Source organism: Muntiacus reevesi, chromosome 16 (genome assembly GCF_963930625.1).
Source record: "Muntiacus reevesi chromosome 16, mMunRee1.1, whole genome shotgun sequence".
Taxonomy (NCBI): Eukaryota; Metazoa; Chordata; class Mammalia; order Artiodactyla; family Cervidae; genus Muntiacus; species Muntiacus reevesi.
The window spans coordinates 35,647,744-35,665,240 of record NC_089264.1 but is presented as its reverse complement, the minus strand read 5'-3'; the positions used below and the strand labels follow the sequence as shown (position 1 = coordinate 35,665,240).

The window sequence follows — 17,497 nt, the reverse complement described above, 5'->3', positions numbered from 1 at the left end:
AAATAAATATGCCCAAGTAACTATCTAAAAATTTACTACTACACTACAAGCTAATATATATTTATTGTCTAATGATAAATTAGTAACTTTGAGACCATCTGGAAGGTAAAAACTATCTCATGGTTAATTTGATAAAGACTGTAACATATATAATAATCCTAGGGTATCAATCTCACATTCACCATTAAGTTGTTAGGCCCTTTGATACTGCTTTGGGAACCACTTTTAGATTCTATTTATTTAAAAGTGTCAAGATTTGTTTCCAATTTGTTTCTAATAAGTCAGCAACTTATTAAATAGTTTTTTCATATCTGACATTGATTCCATGGGTATAAAGATGAGGATTTCTTTATGGAGATAATACATCACCTACCAAGGGAGAAAATCATATAGAAGTAATTTTAAGGTAATGCTAAATTCAGAATGCAAACTGAAATTACTTTAGCAAGTAATTATGAGCTTTACTCAGTTATACTAACCTGACATTAGTGCCTCAGGGAGACCGTTATCCCTTGAACCTAGCAAAAATGGGATGTAAACACTAGTTGCCATCATAACCAGTTCCAGTTCTGCTTCTTGATAAGTGCTAGACAATTTAGGATATGTAAGAGTGTGGTAGTGTTTGTTGATTCCTTCCCTGACATGAAAGAGTGAATGAATGCAGGGTTACTGGGTGACATTTGGGTATTTAAGGATATTTTATCATATAGTTGCATTGTTACATTGTATATTTTAAGGGAGTCTTTTGTGTGGCCCGAGAGGTATTAGTGGCTTAATTTTTGTTATGTCTTTTAAAAACTTTTTTAAAAGCTAAAAAAACACCTTCAGGTCTTAAATTGAAACATTAAAAGCAGTAATTAAACTCAAGTTTTAATAGGTTAGAAGATTATTATGAACCCCAATATTCAATTAATTAACTGAATAACTTTTATAATACCTATTTCAGTATATCTCACATGCAGTGATTAAAATTTTTAACTAACATAAATGATTAAAATTTTAAAGATAGTCAAATTAGAGTCTCCATTATTAAAGATGAATCAAATCTAAAAGTAACACCCTTTGTTCCTTGGCCTAAGGATAACTAAAAATAACACAACAAATAGTACGTCAGGAAAAAAGAGGGAAGAAATAGTTATTTTTTCAAAAGAACTTATAATTCACCTAAAAATACTTTCACATATTTTTAAAAGATTGCCATGAATGGAGAATAAAGTGTAATGTTTTATTTTTAATTCTTTACACCATCCTCATTTCATAGTAAAGATAGTTTGTATTGTCATTTCTCAACAGAACTGTATTTTGTTACTTCCAGCTTAACCATTGTATCTTTCTAAGGTATTAATGTAAATGTATTTTAATATGATCCTTCATCTCACTAAATATGATATCACCCTAGAAAAATAAGGTGGAAGATGCCTAATTGTTACTTTTTCAAATTAATTTCAAATCCTTTTGTAACATTTTAAAAAATTTTAGTATCATATTAGGAGTTGTTTTTCACATTTTCTCATTTTAAAAATTCATAGTATTAGTTCCTGTTCTACTCAAAGTTTTATTTATCTTTTACTGATAACTTTCCTTTTTTGTTTTAACATTCTTTTTTTTTCCCACTCAATCAGCAAGGACATTATTTTTATAAAGTTGTATTTATAGCAATATTTGTTATATTATCTGATTTTTAAATGTTTATTAAGGTGTTGTTTTTTTATCATTATTCTTGATATTCCATACTTCTTTTTGCCTTTTTGGAAATGACACTAAAATTCATTATTTTATATGTGTTTTTCTTCTTCATTGAATACATAGTGACTGGAAGTTTGAGACTTTTAACAGTAGGACTTTTCTAGGAAAATTCCTTCGGCAATGTAATAATGAATTAATGGAATATTTCTGTTGATGAAGAGTTTTGCTTTTACTTACAAATATCTTGTTTTTAAACTTTTCAAGATTAACCATCCAGATATGGTTTAGTACACAGAAATTTTAAACATTATCCTTGACAACATTTGTACTGCTTTATCAACTGTAAACACAGAAAGGAAGAAGAAGTGCAATTCTGTTGTATTTTTGTTTTATCAAATACTTAATGAATTCCTACAATATGCTCTTAGGTACAATAGAAGGTTCAAAAAGCTTTTTATCCATTGAAGTAAGAAAACAAGATCTATATTGCTTATTTATTCACTATATAGAGTGTATTTTATGTTTTAAGTGTGATATTATATGTTTTAAGGGGATAGAACGGTAGAAATCATGTTTTGTACTCTCGAGGAGCTTACCATCTTATGCAGGATAGTGAATAGGCAATTCCGGTAGAAAGATGAGTGCTATGATGGGGGAGAGAGATGGACTATAGGAATACAGAGGGAAATTGAACCCAGGGTCAGAGAATTACGCAAGGATTCTTGTTTCTAAGCTGGAATTTGAAGAATGACAAAGTATTAGAAGTCCAGAAAGTATTTCAGGCAGAAGCAAATTGCATGGGGAAAATATGGTTGACTGGAGAGAGCAGAGTTGTGTGGAACACTGATTAATTTAGTTCATATAGATAAGACACAAAATAGGAATTTAGGAAGGGGCAGGGGGTAGTTGAAAAAATGGCAAAATATAAAGCTACTGATGGAAGCATAGCACAAATTGTGAGGTCAGCATCAGTTAATTTAAAAAAAAAAAAAAAGTCTGGAACCCTAATAGTATCAGTATTGGGGAAGAATAGATACATTTGAGAGACATCCATGAAGTAGAATCAGTCTTAGAGAATAGAAGAATAAAGTTTAACATCAGGTTTTTGGCTTGGGCATCGGGGTAGGTGATTGTAATATTAACTTTAGGTGTTCAGTTTTAGACATATAAAGTTTGAGATATCTAGTGGGGTATCCAAGAAAAGATATTTAGGATGCAACTAGTTACAAGTTTTTGTTCAGAAGAGAGGTCTCGGCTTGAGATAAAGATTTGGGGGCCAGCAAATAATTCAAGCCATGAGAGTGGAAGGGACTGTTCAGTATAAAATGTGAAGAACATAGGGTCTCAAAGCCACAAAGTTATAGAGAAAAGAAAAGATGTGTACAAAAGGAGACTAGTGAGAGTAGCCAGGAGAAAAGAGGAAAGCCAGCAGAGAATGGTGACAGGAAATATGTTTTAAGAAGGGAAAAAAGCAACAGTGTAAATTGTTAATAAGAGGTCACTTCGGTCTTGAAATCTTCTGTGTAGCACAAGAGGTTATTTTAGTCAGAACTCTTATGATTGAGTAAATGCAGGAAGAAGAAATGAAGAAAATTAGCACAGAAAAATGTAAATGGCAGATTGGTGAGGAAATAGGGAAGTAGTGAGAGGAAGCCCAGTTGAAGGATGTTTAGATGCCAATGGGAAGAAGCCACTGGAAAATGAAAGACTGAAGTAGAAAAATGAGATGGCAAGTAGGGGAAATGGAGTGAAGCCCCTGACGTGATAGTGGGATGTCCTGAGAATCGTTATAGAGATTGGTTTTGGCCAGAAGAGTCCTTTCTCTCCTAAGACATGAGAATGCATGTGTGCATGCTAAGTTGCTTCAGCCATGTCCAACTCTGTGACACTATGGACCACAGCCTGCCAGGCTCCTCTGTCCATGGAATTCTCCAGGAGCGAATACTGGAGTGGGTTGCCATGCCCTCCTCCAGGGGATCTTCCCCACGCAGGGATAAAAGCCTCATCTCTTAGGTCTCCTGCATTGCAGGCAAGTTCTTTTACCATAGTGCCACCTGGGAAGCCAAAAGCATAAGAGTGGGAATGATTTTTAGCAGGATGCAAATCAGTTTATAATTTATGGGGAGAATGTTTAGGATAGTAGACTGTTTTCTATGAATCAAGAGGTAATCTAAGAGTTTTATGGTGAGTATTGAGCTCTGGATAATGTTTGAAATACTGTCTCAATAAGTAATAGGATTGAACACCTTGTGATTTTATCTCAGTTGCCAGAATGTAAAGCTTGGGAGAAAGATGGGCCATTATACTTAATAGTAACTGTGTTCACCAAGTGGGTGTAACAGAAGGAAAAGAGATCAAACTAAGAATTTATTCTTTGAATTGTGATAAACCATGTGATCAAACTACTTCTAAGAAGTCTTTTTCTCATAGCTGCACACATAGATTAGAAGGGAGGACAGAAGGAGTATGTGAAGGACCAGTTGTAAGAGATGGTTTTTGTGGTGATAGTGATCTAAAGTTACGTGTGACTATTGAAAATAATATTATAGACCTCTTTAATATCAGTGTTGTTTGAGTTCCTAAAGCAAATGTGTGCCTTTTCTTAATTGATATACAGCTGGATATAATAAATGGACTTTAGACACCTCTGAAGTTTCAGGCCAGAATAACCTAGTATGTACTTAAAGCTACTATCCTCATATTATTTTTCCTAAAATGTTAAATTTTTCCATAAAAATTCAAATCTCAAGTTTACACTTTCAATTGGATTCTGAGATGACTGAAAAAAGTTCAGTTTGTCAGTTTCTCCGGTTTTGTCATCTGTCCTCAAAAATGACTCTCTCTATATATATTTTTTTTCATTCAGAATGCTGATTTTCACTGAGATATGGGTGATTTGAAATTAATGATATACTCTTTTAATAACCTAAAACTGAAACTAACCATGCGTCCTTCTCTGGTTCTGCCAATGAACATTTTACCATGTTTTTCTGAGTCCTAACTCAAGATATTCTTTTAAATTTGTATGGTTGAGGCAACCTCAGCACAGAATATCCTTTAACAGTTAAAAATAAAATTTAGAGTTACTTCATGTAACGTTCAGCATCATATTACCTAATGGAAATTATGAAGCACTAGAGTAGATGATTTTCTAAATTTCATTTTGATAGAAAAATGTTTCCAGATGATTCAGTCACTTTAATCTGGTTTGCTACACAAGCATTCCAAAGTTATATTCCAAGAAAGACTGGTCCACCAAGATGTTCTGTGTGCAAAGTGTTCTGTAGTCCAGTAACATTGCCAAGTGCTCAGTTCTCTTTCTTGTGCTTACTGAATCACAGTGCCCCATTAGTATGTTAAAACACCTTCTCCAAACTTTGTCCCGTAGAACATAGCTTGCACGCTAAGTCGCTTCAGTCATGTTCAACTCTGCGACCCCATGGCTCATCTGTGCATGGGACTCTCCAGGCATGAATGCTGGGATGGGTTGCCGTGTCCTTCTCCAGGGGATTTTCCTGACCCAGGGATCAAACCAGTATCTCTTAAATATCCTGCCTTGGCAGGCGCCGCTAGCGCCACCTGGGATGCCCCAGAACATAGTTTTGGCAACATAATTAGGAAACACTGCTCTACATAGTTTCCTTCTAGGCTTTCTCTGTACTTACTGTGATGTTACCAGAAAGAATGCAGTGACTATAAATATATAAGTTAATTTATGTACTAGACTTGTTCTTGTACTTAAATTGTTAGAGTAATCAAAATTAAATTTTAAGTGCTTTACTAAGATTCACCATGAAAAGATGACTCTAGTAAATACATTCAGGCCAAAATAATCACATTTTGATAAATCTGATTTATAAGTTTCATTTTTGTTTAGATTTTATTTCATAATGAATCAAGAAAGGAAGTAGCAGTCAGTTCAGGTGGCTTTCCTTCTGTATTAAAAACCATGAGAAAATACATTATGAGTTTAGGAAAACATATGAGATCAGAGTCTCCTTGAGTCTTAATTAAACCACACTCTTAATTTGGTCAGAACTGGATAAAAAAGACATATTTTAATGTAAAAAATAATGAATATATTGACCTGTTCTTTTCTACATGTTCTTTCTACATGTTCTTTCTACATTTTACCGTCTTGTTACTTGCCAGTGCCATCAGTAAAAATGTTAAAACTGTGACCCAGTAATTTAAAGCATTCTAATGAAATAAAAAAGGCTTTAATAAAATGCATTCTGCTTACATTTAGATATTTTCCCCATCATTGTAATTTTCATAGAAACTGACTAAAGAGAAGAGTTAGGTTTTAAAGAGTTTTAGTGTAGTATTTTTGCTATATGAAACAGCTACTTTGGTAATTCCTTATCTTTTTTTTCCTAGAATTTTTCTCACATATCTTATATCTCATTGCTTTGTCAACCATTACAGAATATTCTGCTTTACTAATTGCCCCATATCTTTAATGGAAAACTATTCCATTTATTCAACAAATATTGTATATTTTTCTTTTGATCTACTGGGCATTGTTAGACATTAGAGTTACAAAGTAACTCAGGGAACTTAGCAAAAAATATTTCAAGTTATTTTTTTCAGTTTGACAACATAATTAGTAAAACTTGAAGAAAGATAATTTAGTTGACTCACCCTATTAATGGATATGAAGTACAGCACTATTTTCAAACAAGATTAACTTTCCAAATTGCGTCTGGCCCCCAGCCTGCCTTGTAAGTAGTTTTATTGGAATATTGCCATGATCATTTACCTATGTGTTTTGTCTGTTGGTGTTTTATGCTACAGAAGCTGAATTGAGTAGTTGCAACAGACCCTAAAGCCCACAAAGCCTAAAATATCCTGACCCTTTGCAGAAAAAGTTTGCTGACCCATTTTTACTGGTAGAATTTTGATGTGATGTGACTAGAAAAAAATTTATTGTCTTTTTTTTGCTTTTAGTAAATTAAGATTATTATATCCAGTTCATTCCCAAAACCCATCCACTCCCTCCCTGTTGTCCATTCCCTCTTCCCACACAATCCACTACATTTCTGACATGTAGTTATTTTATTTTTTCTTATCTCCCTGGGACAAGACCTGTCTGTATCCAGCAGAGTGGTGCTGGGGGAGCCATCAATGCCAGTTTTGTTCTGTTTTGTAAATCTTTATTCTCTCCCTGCAGCCTCCAGACCTGCTTTGTCTATCTGAGGTAAGTGGTTCAAGGGTCACCCTTCTCTTCCTTAACCAGCTGCTACCACCTGTTAGAGATTTATTTCAGTGCTTCACACCTTAAATTCCTGCCTCAGATGTTCTCTTCTCTGCTTTTCTACCCTTTTATCTTCTCTATTCATTTAGTAATTCAAAATCTTTAGTTCAGCCCTCATGGCTACTGTATTTTTCTCATTTGTCCTATACTGAGCTGAGTATTCTGTGATTATCATAATGAACAGCCTACCGAATTCACCTATTGTTTAATTACAAACAGCAACAACAAAAAAGGCAGAGCAGGTATCTGAATGATTTCATCCTGCCATGTTTTTTCCTCCTTGTTTTTGCTAATTTTCGGCAAGACCTTGGCTTCATTTTTTCCCCTCCAATTCCATTTCTAGGCAACCTGGAAAATTCACTTGTTTGCTTCTTTGTGTGTTATATAAATGTATAGAATGATAGATTTTAGAAACCAGTATCTATAGACCCCATTAATTTATTCTTTCAGAAATTTTTGTCTCCTGTGTTCCAGGCAGTATGGTAGTCATATGGAATATGAAGGGGGACAAAACCAGATGTCATTCCATTCATGGTCAGCTTTGGAGAGGCAGACATTTGAGAAAACTTAAACAAATCTTACAAGTTCTTAATTCATAGGTGGTACTATGAGAATGGGCTTCCGTTTTAGTTCAGTCAGTAAAGAATCTGCCTGCAGTGCAGGAGATCCGGGTTTGATCCCTGGGTTGGGAAGATCCCCTGGAGAAGGAAATGGCAACCCACTCCAGTATCCTTGCCTGGAAAATCTCATGGACAGAGGAGCCTGGTGGGCTGCAGTCCATGGGGTCACAAAGAGTCGGGCACGACTGAGCGACTAACACTTACTTACTTACTATGAGAATTCCTTATAGGGAGATCTTATCAAGTCAGCAAAGTGAAGGAAGGCTTCTCTGAGGAAATGTCCATTGAACTGAGCTGTGAAGAATGAGTAGGCATCAACTAGGCCAAGTGGCAGAGAATGGGGAGGGGAGGAATGACTTGCCAGGAAGAAAGGAGTGAATGTGAAAATAACATGAGGCTGGTATTCCTCGTGGAATTAGAAAGATAAGACTTGACTGGTGTGTCTTGAGTCGAGAGAGGAGGAGGAGCATGATGTCACATGTGAACGTTGAAGAGTATGTCAGGGGCAGACCACGCAGGTTCTCAGAAGCCATGTTTGTGTCCTTTCAGTGGCTGATTTCACTCCACTAGTCAGGCAACACCAGTGCCTATCTGGGGACTCTACTGACCCAGGTCTAAGAGGACATTCCATTTTTTGCTGGCAACACAGTTGTATCCGGTCCTGTATGGCCTCTAGGTATTTTCCATCTGGTCCTTCTCAGTGGTCTTTTTCACAGCTTTGGAAAACATTTATGTCTGATCAGTATTGATCTGTGGACTCTCAGGGAGCTCTGGAGCCAGCTCTCTCTGCCCCTCTCTTTCCTGTACTCCACACATTCTAGTCACCCTGGACTCCTCTACATCTAAACTCTGTCTTCCCTTTTCAGGAAGATTCCCAAGCTCTGTTTGGGTTCCTCCTATATTGCAGTGTGGAAACTCTCTAAGCAGTAAACCATAGCAAATTTTAGGACTTATCACCTTTTATTTCCTTTTTTTCAGGAATCACAGTCATCTCTACTTTCTGTCATCCTTTATCTTACAAACATTATTTCATTTATTTAGTGTGCTGTTTATAAAGTGAGAGGGCAGATTCTTCTTGTTACCTCATCATGGTCAGAAAAAAATGTCCCAGATTAACTTTTTAACAAATATTTATCCAACTGCGATATGCTAGGTGATGATGATTATACCGAGCAAGACCAACAGGGATTTATACTTTGATCAAGTTTGTATTTTATTGGGAGGGGGAAAAATAGAAAACACAGGCAGTGGTAAAAATCTGATGAAATTAGGTGATACAAGGATATTTTTGTAAAGTTGCTTTAGGTTTAGTACTCAGAAAAATTGAGACAACTAGAATATCATTGATAACAGAAACTGAGTATGGATGAGAGCTGACAGTATAGAAAAAGAAAAGAAAGCATGGGACTCAAACTTGAGAAGTGGCAACATGCGTTAGCCAGGTAGAGTGGGATGACTTGAATTGACAGGAAGAAGCAGAGGAAGAACAGTACTGAATCTCAAAAAAAAAAGAGTAAGAGTATGTTTAGAGATTTATTGTCTCACACTTCTGGAGACTGGAAAGTCTAAGATCTGGAGGATTCTGTTTCTGGTGAGAGCTCTCTTCCTGGCTTGCAGGACACTCTCCCATTCTTTGGTGTCTCCTTTTCAATAGAAACTTCAGGCCTATTGGATTATTGTTGTTGTTGTTCAGTCATGTCTGACTCTTTGCAAACCCCATGGAGTGCAGCACACCAGGCTTCCGTGTTCTTCACCATCTCCCAGAGCTTGGTCAAACCCATGTCCATCGAGTTAGTGATGCCATCCAACCATCTTGTCTTCTGTCATCCCTTTCTCCTCCTGCCTTCAATCTTTCCCAGCATCAGGGTCTTTTCTAATGTGTTTGGTCTTTGCATAAGATAGCCAAAGTATTGGAGCTTCAGCTTCATCATCAGTCTTTCCAATGAGTATTCAGTGATTTCCTTTAGGATTGACTGGTTTGATCTTCTCGCAGTCCAAGGGACTCTCAAGAGTCTTCTCCAATACCACAGTTCAAAAACGTCAATACTTCAGCACTCAGCCTTCATTTTTTTTTTTTTTTAAATGATCCAACTCTCACAGCCATACATGACTACTGGAAAAACCATAGCTTTGACTAGACAAATGTTTGTTGGCAAAGTAATGTCTCTGCTTTCTAATATGCTGTCTAGGTTGGCCATAGCTTTTCTTCCCAGGAGCAACTGTCTTTTAACTTCATGGCTGCATCACCATCTGCATTGAATTTGGATCCCAAGAAAATAAAGTCTGTCACTGTTTCCATTGTTTCCCCATCTATTTGCCATGAAGTGATGGAACTGTGGTTTTTCCAGTGGTTAAGTATGGATGTGAGAGTTGGACTATGAAGAAAGTTGAGCGCCGAAGAACTGATACTTTTGAACTGTGGTGTCCTCATTCGAAGAGTTGACTCATTGGAAAAGACCCCGATGCTGGGGAGGTATCAGGGGCAGGAGGAGAAGGGGATGAAAGAGGATGAGATGGCTGGATGGCATCACCAACTCGATGGACATGAGTTTGAGTAAACTCCAGGAGTTGGTGATGGATAGGGAAGCCTGGCGTGCTGTGATTCATGGGGTCGCAAAGAGTCGAACATGACTGAGAGACTTAACTGAACTGATGGGACCAGATGGCATGATCTTTGTTTATTCAACATTGAGTTTTTGTTTTTTTTTTTATTTTTATTTTTATTAGTTGGAGGCTAATTACAATACTGTAGTGGTTTTTGTCATACATTGACATGAATCAGCCATGGATTTACATGTGTTCCCCATCCCGATCCCCCCTCCCACCTCCCTCTCTACCCGATCCTTCTGGGTTTTCCCAGTGCACCAGGCCCAAGCACTTGTGTTTTAAGCCAGCCTTCACTTTCATCAAGAGGCTCTTTAGTTCCTCTTCACTTTCTGCATAAGGGTACTGTCATCTACATTTCTGAGGTTATTGATACTTCTGGCATCTTGACTCCAGCTTGTGCTTTATCCAGCCTGGCATTTCGCATGATGTACTCTGCGTAGAAGTTAAATAAGCAGGGTGACAATATACAGCCTTGACATACTTCTTTCCCAGTTTGGAACCAGTCACTTTCCGGAACACTTGATAGTTGGATTTGGACCATATTGTTCCATGTCTGGTTGTAACTGTTGCTTCTTGACCTGCATGCAGGTTTCTCAGGAGGCAGGTAAGGTGGTCTTTAAGAATTTTCCACAGTTTGTTGTGATTGACACAGTCAAAAATTTTAGCATTGTCAGTGAATTCTCTTGCTTTTTCGATGATCCAGTGGATGTTGGCAATTTGATCTCTGGTTCCTCTGCTTTTTCTAAATCCAGCTTGAACATCTAGAAGTTCACGGTTCACATACTGTTGAAGGCTCACTTGAAAAATTTTGAGAATTACTTTACTAGCATGTGAAATGAGTACAATTGTGTGGTAGTTTGAGCATTCTTTGGCATTGCCCATCTTTGGGATTGGAATGAAAACTGACCTTTTCCAGTCCTGTGGCCACTGCTGTGTTTTCCAAATTTGCTGGCATATTGAGTGCAGCACTTTCACAGCATCATCTTTTAGGATTTGATATAGCTCAGCTGAAATTCCATCACCTCCACTAGCTTTGATCATAATGATGCTTCCCAAGGCCCACTTGACTTTGCAGTCCAGGATGTTTGGCTCCAGGTGAGTGATCACACCATCGTGCTTATCTGGATCATGATCTTTTTTGTATAATTCTTCAGTGTATTCTTGCCACCTCTTCTTAAAACCTTCTGCTTCTGTTAAGTCTATACCATTTCTGTCCTTTATTATGCCCATCTTTGCATGAAATGTTCCTTTGGTATCTCTAATTTTCTTGAAGAGATCTCTAGTCTTTCCCATGCTATTGTTTTCCTCTATATCTTTGCATTGTTTACTTAGAAAGGCTTTCTTATCTCTCCTTTCTTATCTTTGGAACTCTACATTCAGATGGATATATCTTTCTTTTCCTCCTTTGCCTTTCACTTCTTTTCTCAGCTGTTTGTAAGTCCTCCTCAAACAACCGTTTTGCACTGTTGCATTTTTTTTTCCTTTGGAATGGTTTTGATCACCACCTCCTGTACAATGTCACGACCCTTGGCCCATAGTTCTTCAGGCATTCTGTCTATCAGATCTAATCCCTTGAATCTATTTGCCACTTCCACTGTATAATCATAAGAAATTTGATTTAGGTCATACCTGAATGGCCTAGTGATTTTCCCTACCTCCTTCAATTTAAGTCTGAATTTGGCAATAAGGAGTTCTTGATCTGAGCCACAGTCAGCCCCCCCCCCCGCTCTTGTTTTTGCTGACTGTATAGAGCTTCTCCATCTTCAGCTGCAAATAATATAATCAGTCTGATTTCAGTGTTGACCATCTGGTGATGTCCATGTGTAGAGTCATCTCTTGTATTTTTGGAAGAGGTGCTTGCTATGACCAATGCCTTCTCTTGGAAAAACTCTCTTAGCCTTTGCCCTGCTTCATTTTCTAGTCCAAAGCCAAACTTGTCTGTTACTCCAGGTATGTCTTGGCTTCCTAATTTTGCATTCTAGTCCCCTATGATGAAAAGGACATCTTTTTTTGGTGTTTGTTCTAGAAGGTCTTGTAGGTCCACATAGAACCATTCAACTTCAGCTTCTTTGCACTAATGGTTGGGGCATAGACTTGGATTACTGTGATTTGAATGGTTTGCCTTGGAAATGAACATAGATCATTCTGTTGTTTTTGAGATTGCACCCAAGTACTGCATTTAGGACTCTCACTGACTGTGAGGGCTGCTCCATTTCTTCTAAGGACTTGTTGGATTATGGCCCTACCCTATGACTTCATTTCACCTTAATTACTCCTAAAGGTCCCATATCTCTCACATAAATCTGAGGATGGGGGATTGGAGGGGTGGTGGGAAGGGAGGGGGACACAATCCAGTCCCTAGCTGAAGAAACAGCCAAAAATGTTGAATGTTGTTAGGAAGCCAAAAGGTCAAAAAACTAAAGATCCTTCGTTAGATTTATTTCATTGGTGACTTAGTAAGTGCTGTTTTCATGGAGTAAAAGCCCTGGAAGCTAGGTTGCCTGCTGCTGCTGCTGTTGCTGCCAAGTCGCTTCAGTCGTGTCTGACTCTGTGCGACCTCATAGACGGCAGCCACCAGGCTCCGCCAACCCTAGGATTCTCCAGGCAAGAACACTGGAGTGTGTTGCCATTTCCTTCTCTAATGCATGAAAGTGAAAAGCGAAAGTGAAGTCACTCAGTTGTGTCCGACTCTTAGCAACCCCATGGACTGCAGCCCACCAGGCTGCTCCGTCCATGGGATTTTCCAGGCAAGAGTACTGGAGTGGGGTGCCATTGCCTTCTCCGGGAAGCTAGGTTAAAGAATAAGAGGTATAGAAAATGGTGATAGCAAGTATACGGCAGCTCATTAAAGTAATCTGACTAAAAATATTCAGTTCAATTCAGTTACTCAGTTGTGTCCGACTCCTTGTGACCCCATGGACTGCAGCAAGGCAGGCCTCCCTGTCCATCACCAACTACCGGAGTAAACTCATGTCCATTGAGTTGGTGATGCCATCCAACCATCTCATCTTCGGTTGTCCCCTTCTCCTCCTACCTTCATTCTTTCTCAGCATCAGGGTCTTTTCAAATTAAGTCAGTTCTTCACATCAAGTGGCCAAAGTATTGGAGTTTCAGCATCAGTCCTTCCAATGAATATTCAGGACTGACTTCCTTTAGGGTGGACTGGTGAGATCTCCTTGCAGTCCAAGGGACTCTCGAGTCTTCTCCAACATCACATTTCAAGAGCATCAGTTCTTTGGCGCTCAGCTTTCTTTATAGTCCAGCTCTCACATCCATACATGACTACTACAAAAACCATAGCTTTGACTATGTTGGCAAAGTAATGTCTCTGCTTTTAATATGCTGTCTAGGTTGGTCAAAATATTGAGTGAAGCCATAGTTGTTTTTTTAAGGAATGAGGGACTTTGCACTTGTTTAAACATGATGGTGAGGATCCAAAAGAGAAGAGATGGTCTATTATTTATCTACTGCCACAACTTGCTACATTTTACAAACCACATCAAAACTCATTAGCTCAGAGTAATTAAATATTTGAGTCAGTGATTGGCAAGTATGACTGGAGGTTCTTTGGATATTGTCTGGGCTCCCTCCAGTGTCTTGGGGTTAGCTGGCAATCAAGTGGAACAGATTAGCCCTGCTCCTTGTGCCTCAGAGCCATCCAGCAAGCCAGCCAGGCATGTTCTCAGGGCAGAAGCAGAGGTGTAAAAGTGAACATAAATGTCCAGTTTCTCAACTTCAGCTAGCATCATGTTTGCTGTTTATAAATAGCATGTTTGCTATTATCCCATTAAGCCAGAGCACATCACATAGGTGGGTCAGGATGGGAGGGCATGGTCAAATAGGGCAGAGTGAATACAGTGATGGATGAAGAAACGAAGTCATTAATGTAATTAATCTGCCACAGATGTTATATTTAAGAAGGGTTGGAACCATTGATGATGATCATTGATAAGTTCCTGAGAAGGCCTATGGGAACAGGGTCAAAAACATTTACATCATGCCAGGTTCTGTGATTGTCTACAGTTAATTGGCATTATTTTAGATAAACAGCTTCCTAATTGCTTTTACTTTCATATTAATTTACTACTGAAATTTTATATTTTATTTATAAAGGTATCTGAATCATGTAGTTTCTGGATATTTGAATGCCTATTTTATATACTGCTTTAGGCACAGTTGTACTAATATGCAATTTTACTAAGAAATTCAGGGATCCCTACAAGACTGAGAATCACTTCCAAATCACATAGCAGTGCAAACTGTTCATTGAATCCTGAAGAAAATTTGTTTTGTACCTTTGATCTGACTATAGTTTCCTTCATTCCATTTAGCTAAAAATTCAGGTAGATATCTCACTTCTTAGTGAAATGATTAAATTCTAAATGTCTTCTTTTCAATTTTTGATTATTTCGGTTTGCTCTTTAATAATCATGGTAGTGCTAAGTAAGCACATACTGCGTGTACCATGTGTGATCTTTTATTGAAAATGTAATTTTTCTAAAATTGGTAGCAGCAAGTTGCAACTCTAGGATTCTATTCTAAGACTTGACTTTCAAGGTCTTGCTCCTAAACACCTGGTTCTTCTGCTTCTCCAGATAACCATATCAAATAACCAAAAGCAAATCCAGAGAAATGGCTGACTTAAAATTTCCCACTTTAACAATCTGCCAAAGCCTTAAAATTCATCAGTGTCTTACCAAAAGGCAATTTTACTCTTCAGATAAATTACATCTTTTAAAAACAAACAAATACAACAGCTGTACAACCTAACACTCAGTTTTCCAGCAAGAGAAAGGATTTATTTGGTCATGTTAAACCTCATGGTTGACATGTTTACCTAGCTACATGCTATTGCTTTTTTACATTTGATCCTCCTCAAGCCCAGAGATTCAAAATTAACCTGCTGTATACAAATTACTTGTTTAGTCGCTAAGTCATTTCTGACTCTGTTGCGACCCCATGGACTGTAGCCCATCAGGCTCCTCTGTCCATGGGATTTTCCAGGAAAAGAATACTGAAGTGGGTTGTCATTTCCTCCTCCAGGGGGTCTTCCTGACCCAGGGATAGAACTCAAGTCCCCTGCATTGCAGGCAGACTCTTTACTGCTGAATCACCGGGGAAACATATGGTAAAAATTGCAAAAACAGGTTATATATGTATCTGCCATAGTTTATCCCCACACATGTAATGTTTTATTTTGATTTTTGTTATTAGTCCTAATATTCACATTTATTGACTCCTTACTATGTGTCCAATCGGGCATATTACATGCATTCCCTATACCAGGTGCTTTATTTACATAAACTCATTTAATAATCACATTACCCTTAAGATGTGATATTCTATCTTCACTATGCAGTTAAATTGAAGCTTAGAGGCTAAGGAGTGTACACTCAGCAGGTGAATGATTTGATTTAGGATCAGAACTCAGGATCTAAAATCTCCTTCTGTCCCAATTTCCTGAAATGCTTATTCTTAAAGACCTATTTCAAATGTTAATCCATTTCTAGGATTAATCTTTCCCTTCTCTGTAATCCCTTTGTCCTTGGTTACTCCTTTTACTGCTTTTAATTCTGGTATTTTATGAATAGTCCCTCCTCCCCACCTGCCCTGCCCACCACCACCTTACCAAGCTGCAAAACCCTTTAAAATACACTTTTATATTCCTAATATATTAGCTAGATAGGATGGTGAACACATGCCAGCTCCATGTAGAACTGAAACATTTTTTTCGTGTGGCAGGGTCCTATATTGGCCTCCTAGAACCTAAGAACCATCAAATTTATATTCCAGTAGACCAGTGACTTCATTTTTGTTACTTACTACTGAAAAACATGGGAATACACCTGTCTACCTGATGAAGGTTCTCTGCTCTAGTTTTGCACATTGACAGCCCTTTCATGTTATTTGGACAGATTTGTGGAGAGATCAGACCCAAAGATAGTGCTGAGCTGTAACAGCTATCAGTGAAATTTTTTTTTTTTTTTTTTTTTACTGAATTTCAGTTGGTAAAGAATGCCTGCAATGCAGGAGACCCAGGTTTGATTCCTGGGTTGGGAAAATCCCCTGGAGAAGGATATGGCAACCCACTCCAGTATTCTTGCCTGGAGAATCCCATGGACAGAGGAGCCTGGCAGGCTGCAGTCCATGGGGTCACCAAGAGTTGGACACGACTTAGTGACTAAACTACTACTACAATAGAAGACACAATTCCAGAGGAAAATAAACCAAGTCACCCACTGGCATTAAATAAGTTCAAATTTGATGGTTTCCGGGACATTATAGTAACTCTTCAAATTCCAAATCCTAGGTCAGAGTTGCCTATCCATGCATATAGCTTGACTTCTTTCTTCCTTTGAAAAGATAACTTGTGTCCCCTGAAACTCAACCTAAAGAACACTCATGGTAGCTCTCATGTCAGTCTGTGCCCTGACATTTTCTTCTCACACTGAGAAATTAAAAGATATGACTAGCAGCTCCCTCTTTAAAGAAAATTCATGCTATAAACATATAGGTCTCTTGGATAAGGTTATGGCTGTAGACCTGACATGGAAATTAAGTATTTTAAAGAAATAGATAAGTAGGTAGTAACAAGGGAGAATAATGACAGAACACAACCCAAGAGTCAGCATGCAGGATAGCATAAACAGATCATAGGCCCTGAAGACTCACTCAGTTTTGTGACCTTGGGTCAGACATTTTACTTTTTTGAGCCTCAGTGGATGATTATTAAAACTGAATGAGGTCAGTGTAAGAAAAGCTTGTAGCATCATGCCTGGTATATAGCAACTGCATTATAAGTGACATTTTTAGACTTGTCTTGATTACACTAAAATGTTTTCTGCAATGTGACTGGCTTAGTTATTGTCTATATGACAGAAATGAACCATCACATACCTCCAGTAATAAGTAAAACAAATTTAAATTATTAGAGTTGTATATATGAAAAAACATTTTAGAATTATCAGTAATCATTAATCATTAAACACAAATAACTATTTGGATTTCCATGACTTAAAAAATTATTTTTTCCTTTCATACTTTCCAAATGCACATGTTCTGTAAACCTTTATTCAGATGGTGGAGAGGGGCTCTGTCTTAGGGTGAGTGAAACAACTTAAGTATTGAAAATAGGCTGAGCTGTCTACATAATCATTGCAGGCAACCTTTGCCTTATTCGGTCCTGTTTCTGATGATCTAATGAGAGTCAGTCACCATGCTTTAAAAACCATATGGAGCTATAGACAAATGTAAAATTTAGTTTAACACTACATACATTGGTGAAAGGGGAGGGAAGCTAGGAGAGGTACTTATCCAAAGTAAGACC

The 17,497-nt window shown here is 37.7% G+C and overlaps 1 protein-coding gene across 12 annotated transcripts in view; it reads left to right on the top strand.

The window, feature by feature from the left end:
- The window catches only part of LCORL (ligand dependent nuclear receptor corepressor like), a 167,866-nt gene that overhangs the window by 146,166 nt on the left and 4,203 nt on the right, over positions 1-17,497 (top strand). The window lies entirely within an intron of this gene.